Here is a 22,069-nt window from a genome sequence, read left to right as displayed (position 1 = left end):
CAACTGGAAATAACCAATTCTAATAAAAGATAAGGTTGAGGAAGATATTGGTAAAAGGATACAAAATGTCAGTTAGATAGGAAGGATTAATTCGAGAGATCGATTTTACAGATAGTATGGTGACTGTGGTTAATAAAAATATTATATTCTTGCACATTGCTAAGAAAAAAGGTGATAAATATTCTTACTAGAAAATAGATAACTATGTGGACTAATGTATATGTTCGTTAGCTAGATTTAACCATCCTTCAATATTTGTTTGTTTCAAAACAATACGACGTATACAATAAATATGCATAATCTTTACTCATCAATTAAAAGAAAAAAATGTTTTAAAGAAAATATGAGCAGTTTCCTAAACCTCAAACTTGAATTTTCTATTTGAACTATTGGTTTGATATTTCATTAAAATTATAAGTTTAGAAAGAATAGCCCCCTCCTATTTAGAGATACGTGCTTTATCTCCAAAGTTTCATTGTTTATCTAATATATTCAAATCATTGCATTTTTGTTGCCTCTCTACTTCAATTATTTCTAAGTAGCTAAAAATATAGATATACAAATGCTGCAATGGGGGAGAAAACTCTCAATATTTTGATTGAAGAAACTTAAGCTAGGACATTAAGAAACTCTGAACTTGGAAAGATAGTAAGAAGAACACTTTTTTCAAAAAAAATGCATAAACACAAAGTGGTAGAAGTTTGTCTTTGCTAGTCATACTTAACAACGCTGACTTGGTTAGCACAAATAGGCAGGAATCAAAACTTAGAAAAATGGTCGACAGATGGCAATTCTATTCAAATTAGCACAATTAGCTTCTTAGCTTATTTTTCTCCTCAGTTTTGGCAGACCGGATTTCTCTGTGAATATGTCATGCCTTGGCAGGCTGGTATCATCAGCTGTGGCAGTCAGGTCTACAGTGGTTCCATTGTTAGCAGCTTGTGGGTTGCCATAGCTGCCCACTGTGTCAGAAACATGTAAGTTTGTGCCTGCTTCTTCCCATGCCCTATAATTTATTCTCCCATAATTACATTGCTGAAGGTTTCTCTGTCCAAATTCTCTTCTATAAGACAAGACCACCTCACTTATAAGGATAACATTTTTGTTTTGTCTCACTATGTTGGTCTTATTAGTACCTCTGTTAGTTGATTCCTCTGCAATCCCATTGCCTATGGACTCTTTATCCAGAGATTTCTCATTTCTCTGAAGATGAGCTAGGGACCTTGTGTATCATGACTAAAAAATATGTTAGAAAGCCTGATGAAGGTTTAAGGTTTAGGTTTTGTAATGAATGTACTGTAAAAAATATTTGCCTATGCACACGGGAATCCTGAAGATACTGCTGTGATACTGGGCCTGAGGTACCCTGGGGCACCACTGAGAGAGGTGAAGGTGTCTACCATTCTATTGCATGAGAGATTCTGGTTGGGGAGTTGGGGAGCAAGAAGTGACCGGGCATTGCTACTCCTCCAAGATGTCCAGACTCCCATTCAGCTCTTAGTACCCTTGGGCTATCTGAAGAAACTGAATAGTTCAGAATGCTGGCTCTCTGGGCCACATATTATTACACCACGTCAGTGGTTGCTTTTCTTCTTAAGGTAGCAGTTGTAAAAAAAAATGAGGTTCGTATTTCCAATATTATGGTTTGAGAAGTAACTATAATCACAATTGTATACATTACTAACTATAAGATATTCAATCTACATCAGAAACCCACTAGGAGATTTGTTTCTGTTTCATAAGGTGATGATTCTGATGAAAACTTCACAGGATTTTAGATCTGAGAACAATTAGATGAGGATCTTTCTCTGTCCAGTCAATTTTATAAACCAAAGTGGAGATGATTTGCATTCCAACTCTTTGCTAACTTCAAAACAAAGGAAAAAGCAGGTTTTTTGTGACGTTTTGTTTTTACCTGTTTATGAAAATGAAGCTGGACTTGACTTGCATTTGGAATTTCTTAAGTAAAATTTCCTTGTTACTTTGGAAGGGTGGCATTTCAAAAGTGATCAAAGAGTGACCACGCTGTCCGCGGTGGCTCACTACTGTATTTCCAGCACTTTGGGAGCTTGAACTAGGAGAAGCTTTTCGGCTCAGGAATTTGATACCCACTTGGGGAATAGAGCAAGAGTTCATCACTAAACAACAACAACAACAACAAATAGCCTGGTGTGATGTTGCACACATGTAGTCCCGGCTATGTGGGACGCTGAGAGCAGAAGACAGCTTGAGCCCAGGAGGTTGAGGCTGCAGTGTGTGAAGATGGTGCCAAAGCACTCCAGCCTGGGTGTCCATGCAAGAACTTGTCTCAACAAAAAGGGGGGCTGGCATGGTAGCTCTTGATTGTAATCCCAGGACTTTGGGAGGCTGATGCCACTAAATCACCTGAAGTCAGGAGTTTAAGACCAGTCTGACCAACATGGAGAAGACCCATCTCTACTAAAAATACAAAATTAGCCAGGAGTGGTGGTGTGTGCCTGTAATCCCAGCGACTGAGGAAGCTGAGGCAGGAGAATTCCTTGAACCCAAGACATGGACTTTGCAGTGAGCTGCGATCAGGCCACTACATTCGAGACTGAGTGACAGAGCGGAACTATATGTCAAAGAACAAAACAAAACAAAACAAAACAAAACACAAAGTCACTGGAAAGATAATAAAATACATAAATGGTGCGATGTAAAATGTTGTTGGTGATAAAATAAGCTGAATTTCTCTGTATAAGTTATACGTACAAATGTAATGACAAGACAGTGATAAGACAACTCATGGTCTTATCTCAATACTTAGTGTCTACATGTGACAGATATTCTTTAGGATAGTTATTGTCCATTTTCTTTCTAGAAGAGACTGATGAGAATGCAGAAATGTAAAGTGCAAGCGATGGAAGCTTCCAGCTGTGCCCACCTGTACCCTGACAGAGACAGTTCCATTGCTTGCTTCATTATCCAGGCCAAAGACTCTAATGCAAATGTGGTATACAGTCAATTTTTTTTCTATCTACATGGTACAAACTATAACTTCATCCCTCCATAAATGGGTATATAGCATACGCCTAAATGATAAATATAAGTGAATCATTGATCAGTAGGAAACCATTTTAAAATTCTTTAATTACAGAACAAAATCTCTGGAAACATTTTCTTGTCAATCTCTGAGTTTTCTTATGTGGGTTATTAATCTCTAGCCATACCAAAGAGATAGGATGCTGTTCTTCCAAGAAAGTAGACATTTGATATAATTCCTGTAATCTAATGATAGTGCCTTTACACCTCAGGGTTTAAAAGGAGTCCAACCTTTATCTGTTTCTCCAATTAAAATAACTTTTGTAAGGTTTAATCTTCAGTAATTTTTTTGTAGTAATATTTTTGAAGGTATTTGACCAGGATGATCTGCTTATGTACTTATCTGACACCTCCCTTTCTTCTGAATACATATTTTATTACGCACTTATTAGATCTGCATTTGAATTTACAGGAGTCAGCGAGTCCAGAAAGTGCCATTATGTGCAGACCAATATCTGGCAATGGCAGTAGGGGACAAATATGCTTTACCAGTCTCAAAGCCCTAGCTACTACAGTGAGTCCACACTTCTCCTGGATCTTATCTACTTTAGCAAAAGAAGGCCACCCACTAAACCAGGCCCTTGTGCTTTGGATGGAAACTCCTGAGTCCTCCAGTCTCCTTAAACAGCCAACCACGCTGCCACTTTCCTCAGTAATAATTCCTGCAGCACTGAGACTTTGATAGACTCGTAAATATAGCTACTGATGCTACAGTCTGGTCACAGTATGATAAAACACCGGAGCAACAGAAACAAACATATTGACTGCAGCCTTCTAAAATCTCTCTCAATATACCTTCAATAAATATGCTTTTTCTACGGAACAACAGCTTTCTACTTCCTGAACTAATGCTTGGCCTTGGACTGTTTTCATTGCTGAAATTGATTCAAAAGTGCACATTTAACATGAAGGTGAGTACAGAATTTCATGTGTCAGCAATTAAAATTTTCAAAATGATGCAAAATACAAATGCGAAACTGTATCTGTGAACTTTACTACTCTTTTCAATAATATTTTCATATCTACTCATGCACAGGATTTTTTATAACTATCTGAATGTTCTCCTCATGTGGGGCAAAAACAGTATCAGAGTTCTTCAGTAATTTATGAAAGATGGAATGAAGATACTATACAAGATTGACCTATACACAATACCATATTTAGTGAATGAAAAATTAGTTTTAAAAGCCTACTAAAGTATTGAGTAAGTAAATCAAATATATTGTTTCAATTATTCTAAAATACATGTACAAGAAGAAAATAGAACAATGATTAAAATACATAAACCAACAAATGAGGCTGGGCGTGTTGGCTCATAGTTGGAAGCCCAGCATTTTGGGATGCCAATACAGGCGGATCACAGGAGTGCGAGACCAGCCTGGACTATATGGTGAAACCAGTCTCGACTAAAAACACAAAAATTAGCAGGACATAGTGGCATGTGCCTGTTATCCCAGCTCCTCGGAAGGGTAAGGCTGGGGAATTGTTTGATGCTGGAGGGAGAGGTTGCAGTGAGCCAATTTTTGGCCCTTCACTCCAGCCAGGATGATACCGTGAGACTCCATCTGAAAACAAACAAACTAACACACACACATGCCCCAAAAACAAATCAATCAAAAAAAATCCACATTAGAAAAGGTGCTTACATGCTAAATCCCATATCAAACAGAAAAAAAAATTCCTTGAAAACAAAGGTTCCAGAAGGGGAAAATAAGAAAAAAAATTTAACACCCCCCAAAAAAGTACAAAGAGTAAACGGAAAAGAACCACAGGGGAAACAATTCAAAATTTCCAACTATCTAATCTAAAAGAAGCTGAAAGTCCCTCAGAAACTTTCTAGAGGCCATGTCCCTGTATTACAAAATGGTCATAAAAATTGCCAGGAGTAGAAGAAGAATGTATCCTAAAACTTGCTAAACCCCCTCAAGTCTCACATAAGAACTGTAATGGAAAATGGATCAGTCAGAAGTTCTTCCACACAATTATGAATAAATTATATTTCTTCATACTGAAATTTGTTTTTTCAATATTGTAAGAAATTAACTTTTACATTAATAGTAGGTGATCTAACAAAGCAGGTCTTTAAGGAGATAACTGACACTGGATTTCCATACCATTACTCAGGTGGCCCTTATTTGCCAGCCAGGATCCCTCCCTGGACACACACTGAAGGTCCCCAGCCATTTTGCAATCTCTTCACATTCCCAGCCCTGGAGGAAGCTCCAAAATACATGTCCATGAAGAAAATAGAACATTTCCTCACACTGGAGCCCAGTGTGGTCCTCCAGATTCCCTGTGAGGTGGACTATCTTTTATGAGAAGGCAGGGCACTGGGAGGGAGGATGTCAGAGAGGATAACACATGTCAGGGCAGCCCAGGGTCATGGAAACAGGACAGGACAGTCCTGGGAGAAACATTCTGAAAGGACATAGACCTAGGTGGGCCTCAGGTGGACATCTGCGTGGAGAGGGAGAGGGCCTTGGTTGAGCTCAAAATGAGCCCCAGGTGGTAACAGATCTTCGGGCAGGTCATGGAGCTGGCAAGTGATGATGAGACAGCTATCCCTTAAGCTCTGCTTCTCACCCACTGACTTTAGCCACATATGCATCCTAGTGGCTTAAGGTTCCCCAATCCTGAAATGTGGGTGTTATAATTTCCTGATGGGCCTTTCTCCCCCAACCCATGGATTGCCTGGGATTGCTCACTGCAGTCTCCTCCATGATCCTTGGGTTCTCCATGAGGGGCACAGATCCAGGACTCAAAGGCCTTTCAGTTCCCAATCCTAGGCTGCTCACCTGGCCTCCTCTCTGTTCTGTCTCTAATGCTCTCCCTCCCTCCATGGGATAGAACTGCAATGGATTGAGCCATAGGCCCTGGCTGATGATCTAGGGGACTGCAGAAGCAGGTCCAGGGGAGTTCAGGTCACAGTTTAAAGCCAGTTCCCCAGAGACCAAGGAATGACCAGGGAAGTCCTTTCCCATGATGCCCCACGGCGAACCCCGCCTCAGCAATCCTGCCAAAACCCGGGCAGTCAAATTCAGCCAAACAGCTGAATAAGCTCAGGTAGGAGGTGTACTGCCTGCAGCTGGAGGCTTGACCTTCATGATCCCAGAACCACTGGACTGCAGTGGAATGAGGCACCCTGTACCCTGCAGGGTGAGGAGTCAGGAAGGTTCATGCCAGACCTCACCTCCCACACACCAGCTGCCCTACCATGCTGGGAGGCATTCCTTACCGAGGATGCCAACACAGTACTCCTTAATGATGACTTCACTGTGGTAATAAAGATTGTGACGACATGAAATCTTCATCCTGCCGCCAGTAACCGGGGTCGCTGAGGTCCTCCACCTGCCTAATCAAGGAGAAAGAGGATGGATTCAATACGACCATCTCATCTAGCTGGGCTGTAGTGAACCACGAGTTTCCACTTCCCAGCTCTCCCACTGAGACAACGCTGGTCCCAAGGGGGACCACAGACTGACTCAGACACTGGACCCCTCCCACCAACCCAGGCTCCCCAGACTGACCTACAATTCCGTCACGTAGCAAAGCAGGACTTCATCATGATTTCCGGCCCAGGCCGACATTTCGTGTGCCAAACAACCTACCTCTGGTCAAGAAGCCTCCAGATGATTGGGTGGGCAAGCCTTGCGATGCCCTGCAATTTTGCAAGAGCACAGAGACTGTGGGAGTAGGGCTATCTCCCAGACATTTGGCCTGTCACCATCTGTTGTTGGTCCTGTCTCTGTCTGGCGAGGAGGCAACGCCACAACTATGGTGGTTTTTGGAGTGGGTGGACCCCGGCCAAGACGGCCTGGGCTGACCAGAGAGGGGAGGCAGAAAAAGTGGGCACGTGGTTGCGGCTGAGTGGCGGAGGGGCGGGGTGGGGCGGGGTGGTGTGAGGCGGCTGCTTCTCCGGGTTCATGAGCTGCAGGAGGCGTTTGTGTGCTTGGTGCCGGATGTGCTCTGCTGATGTCTGGGTGTGCGCTGTCTTCTTATCCTAGTCTCCCTGAGGGGTGGGCCGGTCCACTTGAGGGAAGTCCTGTAGTTAGAAACGGCTGCACAGTTGTGCCTGGCGCTCACCATGGGAATTGCGTGGTGCAAAGGAGGTTATATAGACTCAAGGCCTACATCCCTTTGGGTTCGGCGCCGGCAGGGGGAAGGAAGCGTATCTGGGGAGCTGGTGCCTGCCTTGAGGTGGTCGGCAGCCCCATGCACCGCAAACCCGTCTTAGGCACCTTGTGTTTCTGGGCTGAGCCTGTTGGAAACGGGCACCGAGAGCATGGGGTGGTTGAATGGCTGGCAATGGCAAAGAGACTGCCCGTCCTCCAGGGACGTTCCCAGGGAAACGTGCCCTTCGACTTTCTGCTGCGCGGGAAGGGACCTTGGCGCCGCGATTCTCCCTTGTGAGTGCTGTACTTGGCTTCCCTTCCCTATCAAGTGCTCCCAGGGCTGCTACAAGCAAGCTGCAAGGATATGGCTCTGGCCCAAAAGGCGGAGACGCCCTGTGGCTTGGGGTAGTCATGGAGCCCAGCTCCAAGTGAAGGACCTCCAGCGAGTCCATTGACGGCACAGGTGTTCTTGGTCCAGGGCCAGGCTGTGCCCGCTGGCCCTCCTTCTGCCACATCACGTCGGTCTCCTCCTCAACCACCACCTCCACCTCAGCCATTATGTCTTCCACCATCAGCACCGCCTCCTCTTCCAAGGCCGCCTTCTTGCTCTGTACTCCGGCCGTCCTCAACAGTAGAGCCTCCAGCCTGAATACGGTGCTGTCCTGTGTGCTCTGGATCTGCAGTATTACTTCCGTACCATCTACCTGGCCTGCCTAACAAAGAGAGATATTTCATGTGTTCATGACACATACAGATTTTCATGGCTTGCCGCACTCAGGATGTCAGGGCACAGGGCTGCCGTGCCCACAATTCCAAAGGCCACGCAGCCCGCCTGTCCCCGGACGCCGAGCTACCGGGCACGAGCTCCAAGGGCTTCTTGGAGGAGGCTTTGGGAGGGGAGGTGGGGTTAGGTGGAGTTGGATTTGCAGGCTCACCAGTGACTGTACCGCCCAGGGAGATGCCCACCGCCCTCGCATTCATTGGCCACAACGGGAGGAAGGCGGTCGCGGGGCGGCTCCCTGCACCCTTCGCGCGCAGTCCCTTAGGGGGCGCCCGGAAGCCCCGCATATGCGCCCTGAGGGCCCGCTGACCGACTGGGGGCAATAAAGGCTGCGGCAGGGTACGTGTGGCTCGGTTCGGACAGCATAGGCCTTGGTCAGTGGGAGTGCGGAGGAGGGCACCGTCTTCAGGATGGAGGCTGTAGAGGAGGGGGCGGCCGGGGTGGAGAGTGAGCAGGCGGCTTTTGGGGAGGAGGCGGTGCTGGTGTTGGATGACATAATGGCGGAGGTGGAGGTGGTGGCCCAGGAGGAGGGCCTCGTGGAGCCGCAGGAGGAGGCCCAGCGGGCACAGCCTGGCCCTGGGCCCATGACCCCAGAGTCTGCACTGGAGGAGCTGCTGGCCGTTCAGGTGGAACTGGAGCCCGTTAATGCCCAAGCCAGGAAGGCCTTTTCTCGGCAGAAGGAAAAGATGGAGCAGAGGCGGAAGGCCCACCTAGACTGCAGAGGCGCGGTCATCCAGAGCGTCCCTGTCTTCTGGGCCAATGTTGTATCCTTCTCAGTGTTTCTTCTGCCTTTGTGGTGGAGAGGTGCTCTCGGGGAAGTGTAAGTAACTTACGGGCAGCTTGGCGTCGATGTGACGCCACCTTTGGGGAACAAACGTGAGTTTCCCCGGAGAAATGTGGCTGTGGAAAGCCGGAGCAGGCGTGGTACTATTTTCCTGCATGCTGCAGAGAAACCCTTGGTGATGCCGAGCAGCAGACGTTTGGGGCATGTTTTTGAAGAGCAGAAGCGAGTTCAGACCAGAATAGGATTTTGTGTGAATCAAGCTATTTTTAAGACAGTGTGATTGCTCCCCCTTGCTAGTCGGATCTGGGACTGGGCGTCTTCGGGTATAAGCCGATTCTGCCACTCCTCAGACACCCGCAACTCTCTGCAAATCGCGCCTCCCCATGTCAGTGCCGTCAGCCTCAGAATAATACACCCTCTGTGAAGCCAAGAGGCCTTAGTTTAGGGGTAGGGGGAGGCGAAAGGAGGTCATACGTGGAAGCAGATCTGAGAAATCCCCTACCCCAGCCTCTGGGTGCTCTTAGGCCTTCTTCCCTGTTGCTCCTAGCTTCTCCTTCCATCGCATGTAAAGGCTCTTTGACCTAAATCAGATTGCAAACCACCGCCAGATGTCAGCCCTGATTACTGACCAAGATGAAGACATGCTGAGCTACATGATCAACTTGGAGGTGAGGCCAGCAAGACTGAGGCTAGAGGGTTTAGTGGGGGAGGGTAAGGGAAATAATTGATTCCTGTGAGCAAGGGTTGGCACCTCACCCGAAAAGGTATTTAAACTTTCTCCACCTTGTCCTGAGAGGTGGAAGAAGTGAAGCATCCCGTTCATCTGTGCAGGATCATGTTGTTGTTTCGCAGTAACCCCTACTTCCAGAATAAAGTGATTACCAAGGAATATCTCGTGAACATCACAGGTGACACGTGGCTCCCAGGATGGGTAGTGGAAGGAAGATGGTGGGTGGATCATTGCCAATGTGATCCAACCCCCTTCCCACAAAACTTCCTTTCTCTGTAGAATACAGGGCTTCTCATTCCACTCCAATTCAGTGGTATCCAGATTATGAAGTTGAGGCCTATCGCCGCAGACACCACAACAGCAGCCTTAACTTCTTCAACTGGTTTTCTGACCACAACTTCGCAGGATCTAATAGGATTGCTGAGGTGGGTCCTCACTGGGAAACATCAGGAATGACTCTGGTGTGTTCCCAGTTGCTTGGGTCACCAGTCTGAGCCCTGATGAGGCCTTTCCCGATTGATTCCCCTGACAGATCCTATGTAAGGACCTGTGGTGCAATCCCTTGCGGTACTACAAGAGGATGAAGCCACCTGAAGAAGGAACAGAGATTTCAGGTGAGCCGTTCAGTTGGAACTGGAGCTGTTTGATGCACACTATGAGGGAGTTGTCACAGCTGCCTATTCCGGGAGCCTGGACGCTCATTTCAGAAATGTGGAAATTGAGGCTGCTTTCCTACATGTAGAAATTCCTTGAGAGGAAGACAGAAAGTGACAGAATCCAGGACATTCATGAAATTGGGCTGAAAAAGGCACATTGGAGACTGCACTGCAAAGCAGGTTATAGCTGTGAGTCTTAAGCCCAGGGGAGCATAGTCCATTTCCGGAATCACTGAGAAGTGAAGCTGAAAATTATTCACTTCAATCTGTGGCACTTGATTCCATGGCCGTCAACGCCACGGGCAGTCATCCTACCAACGCCATGAGATTGGGCTCCCTGAATGTGCCTCCTGGTCATCGCTGCCCCAGACCACAAAGGACTGTTTAGATTGATGGATTTCCTTAAGCTATTGCCCCATCAGATTTCTGTGTGCTTTTAGTGTGCAATGCATCTTGTTAGCTGACTCCCCTCACAGAGAGTACTGGGAATGGGGCAGGTATTGTGGAGAACAGTTTAAGAGTAGGAGGAAATTTTAGAGATCACAAATGCGGAAGGGATATCCTTTTCTCAGCGGGCCCTACAATTAAAACATTTCAAAGTATGGCTGAGAGAAATGCGTTTTGATATGCGTTTGTGTTTCTCTAGGGGACTCCCAGATGTTGAGTTGACTATGAGGGAGCATCAGACCTTACCTAAAACAGCAGAACTCCTAAAAAGTTACTACCGTATGCAGGATGTCAGTACTCAGCATGGTCTTATGCCCAGGAAGTAAAGGAAAAACAGATCGAGTCACAAAAAAATCAAACAGGAAGAGGGGTAAACTTGGATTGTTTGGAATGCAAAATAAACATTCTCAAGGATGTGTGACTCTGTGTGTGTGTGTGTGTCTGTGTGTGTGTGCGTACGTTTATCCCTTGGAGTTGGGTGTCATAATGAATTGATCAATCAATATGCTTTATATTCTTCATGGAAGTAACCAGTCTGTGTTGGAGCTGGGCCTCTAAAATTGTGGAGTGAATGGGTGTGGAATGTGTTGGGATCTTTCCTACAGGACAGAGTTGGGGAGACCAAAGCAAAAGTCAGCTTAGTTGGAGGCTTACTTTGTCCTATGGAAGCAGAGGTAGTTCAAGGAAAGGGGTTAAGGTTTCCACAGCCCAGTTTCCTGGGACCTCCAAAATCCTTCATTTTGGGTATCATCTACACAATAGAAAAGCACAGGATGATGGAAATCTTAAAATTCATTTTCGTGTTGAATTCACATGTTCTTTTAAAGGTGAATGCATAATCCTTTTGTGGGACAATCAGCCTCTCAGGACTTCTCACTCATCAACGTGAGAAGAAATGGGCATGTAATGTGTATGGAGGGACTGTGGGAAAGGTGACAGAAGCATGTGGGAAGGCAATCAGGATATGCTTTTTGGCATAGATGAGTAAGGGAAAACACAAACTGGCAGAAGTGAGGGGAAAGGGGTTGGATTTGTGGAATATAAGATTGCTGGAGAATCCACGCATGGACTGTCTTTGTCACTTGATGACCCAGGATATGGACACTCTTGTTGATGTTTACATCTTTAGTTGGGTTAAGCTTTTCTCCAAGATTGTATGTTAGGTGAGGAACCAGTAGTGCATGTAGGTAACAACATTACGAGTGCATTTTGTGCTCTTGCAAACTCTAGTGAGGCTCTATTCTCCCCAGTGATTGGCACTGCAGATTGTTTCTGGAGCCCAGTGCCCTTTAATTTTCTGTGGCATTTTCAGCATAGTTTACCTAAGTTTAATAATGTAAAGAGCAGATAGTTGCAGAGTATGTGTTGCAAGACTCACATAGGAGGACAAAACATACAGTTTTCATTCACGAGTGGGTGGCTGCTTCCCATGAACAGCTGTGTCAATGCACAAGACAAGGGGTTGCCTCTGTCACGGATGAGTGAGGAGGATTTCAGTGTTGGCGGCAGAACTTTCTTCCCTGTTCCCAGAAAAAACAGTTCCAACATGAGCATCCATGTTGGCCACAGACTTGTAGAGTGCTAACATTCCTGTCCCGTATGTATTCTGGTCAGCACAGCTTCTGTGAGAAGAGCTATGTTGTTTCAGGGGAGAAGTTTTGACAGTCAAAGTTCATGAATCTGTTGTGCTGCCTTCAATACGCATTCCACACCTCCTGCTCGGTATCAGCAGTTGAACTTTGAAAATCTGTGATCCAGTTTTGCCCCTGCTCCTATGCAAACAGCAGAAGCTCTGGAGCGGTGTCTTATCCTCCTATGACTACTGTCCCGATGACCCACAAACACAGGAGAAACAGGTTTTCTCAGCAAATTATTCTGAAAACATTCGGAACCCTTTGGCCCCGTGAAGCTGCCCTCTGTCTTACTGTGTGCAGGTCAAAGACACTGTGGTCCAGTACAGTATCCCTATAGTGGGAATGGGGCAACAGATTGGTGCCTGCAGTGAGGGCAACTCAGATTAGGAAATGTCTGTGGACTTGCTTATAATCAGGTCATGTGAAATGGTCTTGCCCCACATTTAATGCACAGGAAAAAGTTGAGGAAGGTGTCTCGCAATGATTTCTCTAGGAGGTAAATAGATAAGAAAGAGACCATAAATAGATGCCAGGGCTAGTTTTGGAGCTAGCCTATTTTAACATGTTGGTAGGGGAAGAGCTTTTTCCAAGGCAGGCAGCAAAGCAGGAACTGTCTACAATGGATGGGTGTGCGATGGGTTGGTGGCTCAGCCATATTGCCACCCCACCGAGTGAATGCAGCCGACTGGGCTCCTTCCTCAAATCCTACATACAATTCAGTCTACTGATTTCACATGAGATCCATTGTTTTGGTATTATCAGAGATGGTGCTGAATTTTACAGGCTGTCTAACGCTTCTTCCACTGAATATCTGTGCACATGGGCCACAGATGCTAAGGGCACTGACAGATTTGTATTCTGCCTCAGTAACTCTGAAACACCTCTGTTACATCTACTGTCATGGTCTTTTTCATGGTTAAAGTATCAAGTGTGTGTTTGTAGTTTTTAGTGTGTTTGTAGTTGTGTATGTTTATTTCTTTGCGTGGGTTTGTATCTTTCCTCTGACTCCACCTATGTCTCCGTCTGCCCATATTTTTCCACACTACCTGCAGTAATTTGTACATGCCTATCTCTACAACCATGCTAGACTTTGTATCTGTGTCTTTGAACATCTGTCACTCTCTCTCCCTTTCTTCCTTTCTTTCCTTTACACCCTTCCTTTCTTCTTTCCCTTCCTTCGCCACCACACTCTCTCCATCTGTATCATCTATCTTTCTATTCTCTATCTGAATTTAGTTTGTAATTCTGAATCTGTTGGCTGTGGCATCAGATTATGGTTTTCATGTCTAGATGAAATTCTTCTTTGAAAGACTCACAGCTGAAAGAGATGAGTTCTTTTTGTGAGCCATAATGAATGGTTTATTTCAGCCGATGTAGCAAGAACAGTGTTAAAAACAAATACTGAGCATTGCAGCAAAGCCAAAAGTCACATGGATTCCACTCATCCCGCTGAGTGTATCGAAAAGGTGGAAAAGTGAAAAAGTGGGTATGCCTGTGGTCTCCAAAGTGGAAGGAGAACTTTCAAGTGATTATGTCAGATAATTTTCCAGCAGGCAGGTGTAGTTCATAGATACATGCTGCGTAAACGCAAGCGCAATGATGAAACGTAAAAAGCGTTCTTCTTCCTCCATTTCAGTTTTGTATCATCTTTTAACCAACATCATGCATAGAGAATTTCTTCATGACATGTCATAAACTATTGTTTAATGAACTCATACCTGAGTTCTTCATTGCGTCAAAGAATATCAAAACATCATGATTCGTTAGGACCTGCTACAGATAAGTGATAGGAAATAACAAAATGAGAGCATATAGAAAGGGCACATCGTCGTCTAGGAACATCACCAAGTGGTTCAGGCTGGCTGAATGCGTGTCAGGGATTCAGAAAAAGACACTTGCACTTGTTATTAAGGGCTTTGAATTGAAAAGAAGCACTCTGTTTACATTTATGTCTTTTAGCTCATTTGGGGAGTTTGCTGTATTATTATTCACAGTGTTTTCTCTGCCCTTTCTTATTGTTCTCCCCATCTGGGGCTGTTATTATGTGAAAGCTGGTTTCCTCCATCGGATGGCGTAGGCTCTAATGATGTTTCGTTTATTTTGATTCTCCTCACCCTATGTAGTTTTAATTTACCTAATGTGACTCTTTTTTTGTTGGTTTTCTGAGAATGAGTCTTACTCTGCCTTCTAGCTTGGACAGCAGACCCAGGATCTCAGCCCGCTGCAGCCCAGACACCACACACCCATGTGATCCTCTCAACTCAGACTCTCACACAGCTGGTACTAGAGGTGCATGCAACCCTTCCCAGCTATGTATTAATTAAGTAATTGACTACTTTTTGGATATGGTCCCATGTTGCCCCAGGCTCCTCTGGAACTCCTGAGTGCAGGCAATCCTCCCACCTCAGCCTATCAAAGTGCTTGGATGACAGGTGTGACCCGTGGCCCTGGATTGGCTTTGAGTTTTTTGCTTTTTTGTTCTTCCTCCACATGTCTTCTTTTCAAACATGCAGTGAAGGTTTCAATTCATGGACTGTAGTCTCCGTGCCTCTAATTTCTATCTTTCAACTCATCATCAGCATTCATTGCGATTTTCATATATATATATATTTATATATATGTGCACATATATATTTTTCCTTAACTTACCAAATGACGTTGCTCTCTTTCCTGTGTCATGAAAAAGACTTTGATAGAAATGAAAAGCACTGCTTTATAATAAAATACTTTATTGACATTTATTCTCTTAAGGCATTTTAAAAATTGTATGTTTATTTAAAACTGTCATATGAAATGATACAGATTTATAACTTACGGAGTGTTGTTCAAAAGGTCATATACATTATGCATTGGATACATCCAGCTAATCAACATATGCGTGATCTCACATACTTGTCATTTTTGTTGTGAAAAAACTTGACATGCACTGTCTTATAATTTTTTTAGAGAAAGAATACGTTATCACTAGTTATAGTCAGCAGGCTGAAGAAAATATTTTTAACCTATCCCTCCTTTCTAACTAGAAATATGAATTCTTGATCCAGCATCTCCTCAGGGCACCGTCTTCACCCCAGCCTTCGGAGTCACTACCTCTGTGAAGTCTGCTTTTTCAATATCATATAAGAACGAGGTCATGTGATAGTTGCCTTTCTGATACCTGGCTTATGTGACTTAACGAAATGGCATGCATACATTCAGCAGATTCACACGCATTGTCACAACTGGCAGGATTTCCTTATTTATTATTGCAGCACATTTTTCCATTGCGCATATGTGTATTTGCCCCATTTTTTTAATCCACTCATCAACTGAGGGCCACTCAGGTTGCTTCCTTTATTTTGGCTCTAGGGAAAATGTAATGAGTGCAACAATAATTGCATGGGTACACGCACTGCTTCAACATACTGATCTGTGTACTGGTGGGCGTGCCCGGTTATTCTGATTTGCTAAATCATATGGTGGGTTGTTCTACCTGTACATTTCTGAAGACTATTTATGTTAAATAAAACCAATAAAGCTTCTTGTAATGCCTGCACCAATTTACATTCTCACCAAAAGTAAGCAAGGAATTCCTTTTCTCTGCATCCTCACCAGAAATGAGGGTTTTCTTTTTTCTTTTTTTTTTTCTTGTCTTTTGGAAAATAGGCATTCTGACTGAAGTGAGAAGAAATCTCATTGTGTTTTGATTTGCATTTTCCTGATGGGTTGGGGATGATGAGAACTTTATAGTGTGTCCTCTGGGCAACTGTATGTCTTAGTTTCAGAAATGAGTGTTCCAGCCTTCGCCCACTTGTTTTTAAGCTATTGAGTTGTTGGGAGTTCCTTATGTGTTATGAATATTCACCCATTAACAGATCTATGGTGACCCAATCATTGCTCCCATCCTGTAGGATGCCCCTTCTGTATGTTTAGTTTTCTGTGTTGTGGTGAAGCACTTTAGTTTGATATGATTACATTGTCTATTTTTTATGCTGTTTACTGTGCTCTTGCAGTCACTTCGAGACCATCATTGCCCACAGAGATGCCATGGAGCTTCTTGCTTGTGATTTGTTCTGGTATTTTTATCGTTTCATGTCTGACATTGGAGTTTGGTGATAAATCATCTGCTTGTAATATCCTTTATGTGGCTATTCAGGTTTTCCCCAACCTAGTTTATAGAAGATACTTGATTTTGCATTGGGTGTTGTTGCTTCTTTGGGAAAAGGCCATGACTTAGCTGCAAATGCAGTGACTTAGTTCTCGGCTCCTGTTGTTTTTCATAAGCTCAAGTCTCTGCTTTTCTGCAGTGCTATCCTATTTTGGTATGTAAAGCTTTGTAGTAGTATATCATGAAGTTAGGTAGTGTGATGCCCCCAGCTTTGTGCTTTTTACTGGATTGCTCTGGGTTTTCAGGATGTTCTGCCGTTTCACAGGAAATTTAAGATTCTCAGATTGTTTTTCTAAGAAGAATGGGTCATTGATATTTTTACAGGTGTTGTATAGGATCTCAGGATCACTCAGGTAGTATTGATGTCAATGCCATTTAGACAATGTGTCTGTTTGTGTGCACATGCTCAGGGCCAAGAGACAGTGGGTGTCCTCACCAAGAGTGAGGTGGGCCTTAATGTCCAGCCAGATTGCCTTCCTGGAAACACACAGAAGATCCCCTTCCATTTTGCTGTCTCTTCACATTTCCTCCCCTGTGAGCCCTGTGTGGTCCTCCAGATTCCCTGTGCAGTGGCCTGCCTTTTTTGGGGATGGGGAGTTGCTGGGTGAATGAGGATGGCAGAGGGGAACAAGCATGTCAGGGGAGCCTGGGTTCATCCAAATGGGACTTGACAGGCCTGGGAGAGCCATTCTCGGAGGATGTAGACCTAGACAGGCCTCAGGTGGGCATCTGTATCGAGGGTGGGACATCCCTGGTGGAGCCCAAACTGAAGGCCAGGTAGTGGCATGCCTCAGGACAGAGAATGGAGCTAGCAAGGGATGATGAGGCAGCTATCTCTTGATCCTGGCTTCTTACCCATTCACTTTAACTAATTATGCCTATTTAGCAGATTAGGGTTCCCCCATCCTGAAATGTGGGAACTATAGTTCCATTATGGACCTTTCTCTACCAGCCCATGATGGCCTGAGTTTGCTTACTGCAATCTCCTCCCTGAGCCTTGGCTTCTCTACGTGCATCCTAACTCCAGGACCCACAGGCTTCTCAACCCCCAAGCCTGGGCTGCTTCCCTGTCCTCTTCTCTGTTCCCTCTCTGAGGGCCTAACTCCCTTGGGTAGTGCTGTAGGAGATTGAGCAGTAGGCCCTGGCTGATGACCTGGGGGACTGGGCAAAGTGGTCATGACAGGTCAGGTTCTGGTTCAAAGCCAATTCCTCCGATGTCAAGGAATGTCCAACAAGGTCCTTTGCCATGACGCCCCATAGCTGCCCCACCCCAGCAATTCCGCCATACCCTGGGCAGTCACAGTCAGCCAACCAGCTGAAGAAGCTCAGTTAGGCAGTGCCCTGCAGGAAACTGGGGCCTTCACCTGAATGAGCCTAGAACCACTTGACTGCAGTGGAGCCGGTCGCCCTCTATCCTGGAGGGAGAGGAATCAGGAAGGCTAACGCCAGGCAGAGCTTCCCAGGTACTACCCCCTGTACCATGCCAGGAGGCACTCCTCATTGAGGATGCCAACGCAATACTCCTTAGTGAGCACTTCATTGCCGAAGTAAATGTTGTGATGACAGGCAAACTTCTTCCTGCCAGTTGTACTCAGGATGACTGAGTTCCTCCACCTCCCTGTCCAAGAAGGAGATAGAGGACAATCAAGGGATAATTTCATCTAGGTGGGCTGAGGTGGCCTTCTACATGGGGTGAAGCATGCGTTTCCCCTTCCTAGGTCTCCCAATGAGACACGCCTGAGCTCCAGGAGAACCTCAAAATGACCAGGATCTTAGAACTCTTCTCCAGACCCAGGCTTCCCATCCTGACCTGCATATCCAACATGTAGCTTTGAAGGACTTCCTCATGGTTTTTGAGCTACTTGCTCTCACCGGAAGTAATCATAACTTTTAAACTGTTCTTCATGCCAACTTAAATGTTTCATTTTTACTACCTGATGTTTTGGATGAGGCATGTGTTTTTAAATTGATTTTCACCCTTATTGTACCTCTGTGATAAACTGCTTACTTACATTCATACCATAATTATCTTTCAGTTTTACTTGTCTGTTCCCACAGATTGACTGAAGCTAAGAATTCTGTTTATGCTTGTATCTTTCGACAACCATATGTGAGATAATGGTGCACATTACTGCAGAAATCACATGTGCAGGTCCAAGGGGAGATGAAGAAAAAGAAAGCAAGTTTTAAAGTCTATACATTCCTAACACTGTATCAGAAACTCACAAATAACAGTGAAATCAAAGAACGATCACAGCCAATTCCATTTCATACCTAGACTGAAATAAGAAACTTCAAAAGAAAAGAAAGTTAAGAACTTTGGATTTGTAAAAATTTTCCTATATAGTTAAAATTATTGGTAACTTTGTCTGACTAGGAAACATAAACAAAAATCCATGTTTTTCATATGTGTAAATATACACGTTTTTATTTCCATCAGTTATGACACACAAGCAAGTAATAAAATGAAAGTACAATAAAATGAGATATGGAATGTTCACAGTCTCAATATATTCCATTGAGACTATTAATTTTATGAAAGCCATAAAGAATGCTTCATGAAACTACATTATACAGTGCCTTTTAGTATTTTACTCACATTTTAAATAATCAACAATTAGAGGGAATTCTTCCACATTATTTGTTACGAATACTGTTATTTTCCTTGAGTAATCCTGTTGAAATTAAGTATTCTAAATAAAACATTAAAAACAAATTATATTGACTGATTTCAGCTTTTGATGAAATCCTACTTGTGTATTTGTAGTAATGTGAAGTATGACTTTCTCCTCACAATTACTCTTTTATAAAACCAGTGTTATTGTTTTCTCTGACACCAACATTGTGATATCTCACAGCTTTACTGTGTGTGTACATTACATCCCTCCAGAGAGTAGGCTTCAAGTATGTGGAAAAATTATATTTGTGACAACATTCTAGGAAAGGGAATGGTGAAATGGAAGAATCATTTCTAACTTACTAACTGTTGGTCAATGGGTTTGTATATATTTAGCTATAGACACATATTTGCACACTGTGTGTTTGCCCATGTACATATACATTTATAGGAGATACCCGTAATTTATGGGTTGTGTAATTTTTAAATTAATCCACTATTGTATATGTGTGAAATTAGATAAGCAGTTACCTTTTCTTTACTGAATTTGTTGGAAAGCCAAAAAAGTCTGTCAACATTCATTTCAATTAATCCAATACTGTTAACTGCTGATAGCTTCATTCTCCTTGTTCTCCTTTGACACCCGTAAAGCTAATTCTCACTCTAATTCAGCTCTCGGTGTGTGATCCACAAACTTTGTATATGCTTAAAATGATAAAATTTCAGTGAAATGTGAAGCCATGCTGTGAAATGTTCCATTGTTTCTATATCTCTAATTGTCCTTTCATGGTATAGAGGCAAGAAAAACAATTCAGTGTGTTTCTTAGTATCCAGTCCAATGCACTCTTTCTTCATAATATGCCAAACCCATCCCTTCAAGGCCTTGACATCTCAACATGGCTGGATGTCTCAAAATCTCTTCTCATTAATAACCATTATGTTAATCACTGTTGCCCACAATTGGCATTCGACTGTGACATCCCCTGGTGGGAATTGCTGTAATGGCTCAAACTACTGGAATGACTATTTTTTTACCTGAAAATATCTGGTGAGCATATAGGTATGCTATGTGCATGAACATATTGTACATTAACAACATACCATCACTGCCAGTAAATAATAGGTATCCCAAACCTTTGAACCAAAATGAGCTCAGGTGCTCCCAGAAACCAAGCTTTTTCCTCCACAGCTTTCTTTTTATGTCAAAAAATCGCAACTCCAGGCCGGGCATGGTGGCTCCCGCCTGTAATTTCCACATTTTGGAAGGCCGAGGTTGGTGGGTCACTTGAGGTCAGGAGTTCGAGACCAGCCTGGGCAACATGGAAAAAACCCATCTTTACCAAAAATACAAAAAAGTAGCCAGGCCTAGTGGTACATTCCTGTGGTCCCAGCTACTTGGGACGCTGAGGCAGGAGAACCGCCTGAACCTGGGAGGCAGAGGTTGTAGTAAGCCAAGATCAGACTACTGCACTCCAGCCTGGATGACACAGGGAGACCATGTGTCAAAAAAGAAAAGAAAAAAAAGCAACTCCACTCGTCCAGTCGCTTAGGTAAAAAATAGTGTACTTTCTGGGCATGGTGGCTCACGCCTGTATTCCCAGCACTTTGGACTTTGGAAGGCTGAGACGGGCGGATCACCTGAGATCAGCAGTTGGAGACCAGCCTGGCCAACATGGTGAAGCCTGGCCTCTACTAAAAATACAAAACATTAGCTGGACATAGTGATGAATGCTGGTAATCCCAGCTACTGGAGAGGGGGAACCTGGGAGGCAGAGGATGTTGTGAACGGAGATGGTGCCACTGCACTTCAGCCTGGGCTACACAGCGAGTGTACCCTGTGAGAAACAAAGGTGAAGAGAAGAAAAATTCTTCATTTAAATATCCAGTACATTAATTTCCGAGTTGTTGTAGAAACATTTGTCTATAAACTCCTATTGCAATATCACTTTTCCTGCTACTCACAGATTTAATTTGTAATATTTGCAGTATCATGAAGTTCTAAATACATTAAATTCCTATTGTGATAATCCATGGATTGCTGAGAAATAGTGGTTATAATTTTGTTGTTCAATTTCCACTTAATTTTATTTTAGCTTGTGGTAACTCAATTGAAAATTCTTTAGTAAGTTTTTAAATCCCATATGAAGACTTTTATTCACATCAATTGTTCCATAAATGCTCCCACCTTGAAGAACACTCTCTTGTAGGCTGCTTCCCTACAACAGCCTTTACTGGTTTCCTTCTAGGCCTGGTTCAATTGTTGTGGGTCCTATTTTCTGCATTTCACATCTTGATCTTTCTTGGTTTACTTCTTCCTTTTGGTAGGATAAAATCTCTAGTAGTTTCTTCAGAAAAGGTTCACAGGGAGACAAAATTTTTGAGTTGTCATATGGCTGAAAAATGTATGTTTTCTCCTTGTACATTTGATTTTAGTCTATTTGGAAAGAAAAATGTATTTCAGAAATCGGTTTCTTTTAGAATTTTCAAATCAGAACTCCATAATCCATTGCCTTCTGCTTTATAGCGGTGGTTTTGAAATTGTTTTTTTTTTTTAATTTGAGATGGAGTTGTCCTCCTGTTGCCCTGGCTGGAGTACAATGGCACGATCTCAGCTCATTGCAATCTCCACCTCCTGGATTTAAGGGATTTTCCTGCCTCAGCCTCCTGAGTAGCTGGAATTACAGGCAGGCGCCACCATGCCTGGGTAATTTTGTGCTTTTAGTAGTGATGTGGTTTCTCCATGTTGGTGAGGCTGCTCTCAAACTCCTAACATCAAGTGATTTGCGTGCCTTCGCCTCCCAAAGTGCACCTCGGCCTCCCAAACTGTGCCTCCCAAACTGTGCTGGGATTACAGGCATGAGCCACCACGCCTGGCCAGTGTTGAAAATTTCTAAATCGTCTGGCTCCTCATCCTTTGTACCTGACCTATTTTTGCCTCTATGGAAACTTATACAGTTTTCTCTTTGTTCTCAGTGTTCTCAAATTTTACATTGATATGTCTTGACATGAGTCTATTGTCATCTATTCTCATGCGATTTTGCTAGGTGTTGGTCTTTAAATGTATAAATAAGCACCCTTAAGGTCTGAGCCATTTTAAT

At 43.8% G+C, this 22,069-nt stretch overlaps 1 pseudogene; it reads left to right on the top strand.

The window, feature by feature from the left end:
- The first annotated feature begins 8,243 nt into the window (after positions 1–8,243).
- On the top strand, positions 8,244–10,795 carry LOC129053458 (testis-specific Y-encoded protein 8-like; annotated as a pseudogene).
- Positions 10,796–22,069: the final 11,274 nt, after the last annotated feature.

Source organism: Pongo abelii, chromosome Y, assembly GCF_028885655.2.
Source record: "Pongo abelii isolate AG06213 chromosome Y, NHGRI_mPonAbe1-v2.0_pri, whole genome shotgun sequence".
NCBI classification, from domain to species: Eukaryota; Metazoa; Chordata; class Mammalia; order Primates; family Hominidae; genus Pongo; species Pongo abelii.
The sequence above is the reverse complement of the archived record's forward strand: the minus strand, read 5'-3'. Positions and strand labels throughout refer to the sequence as shown.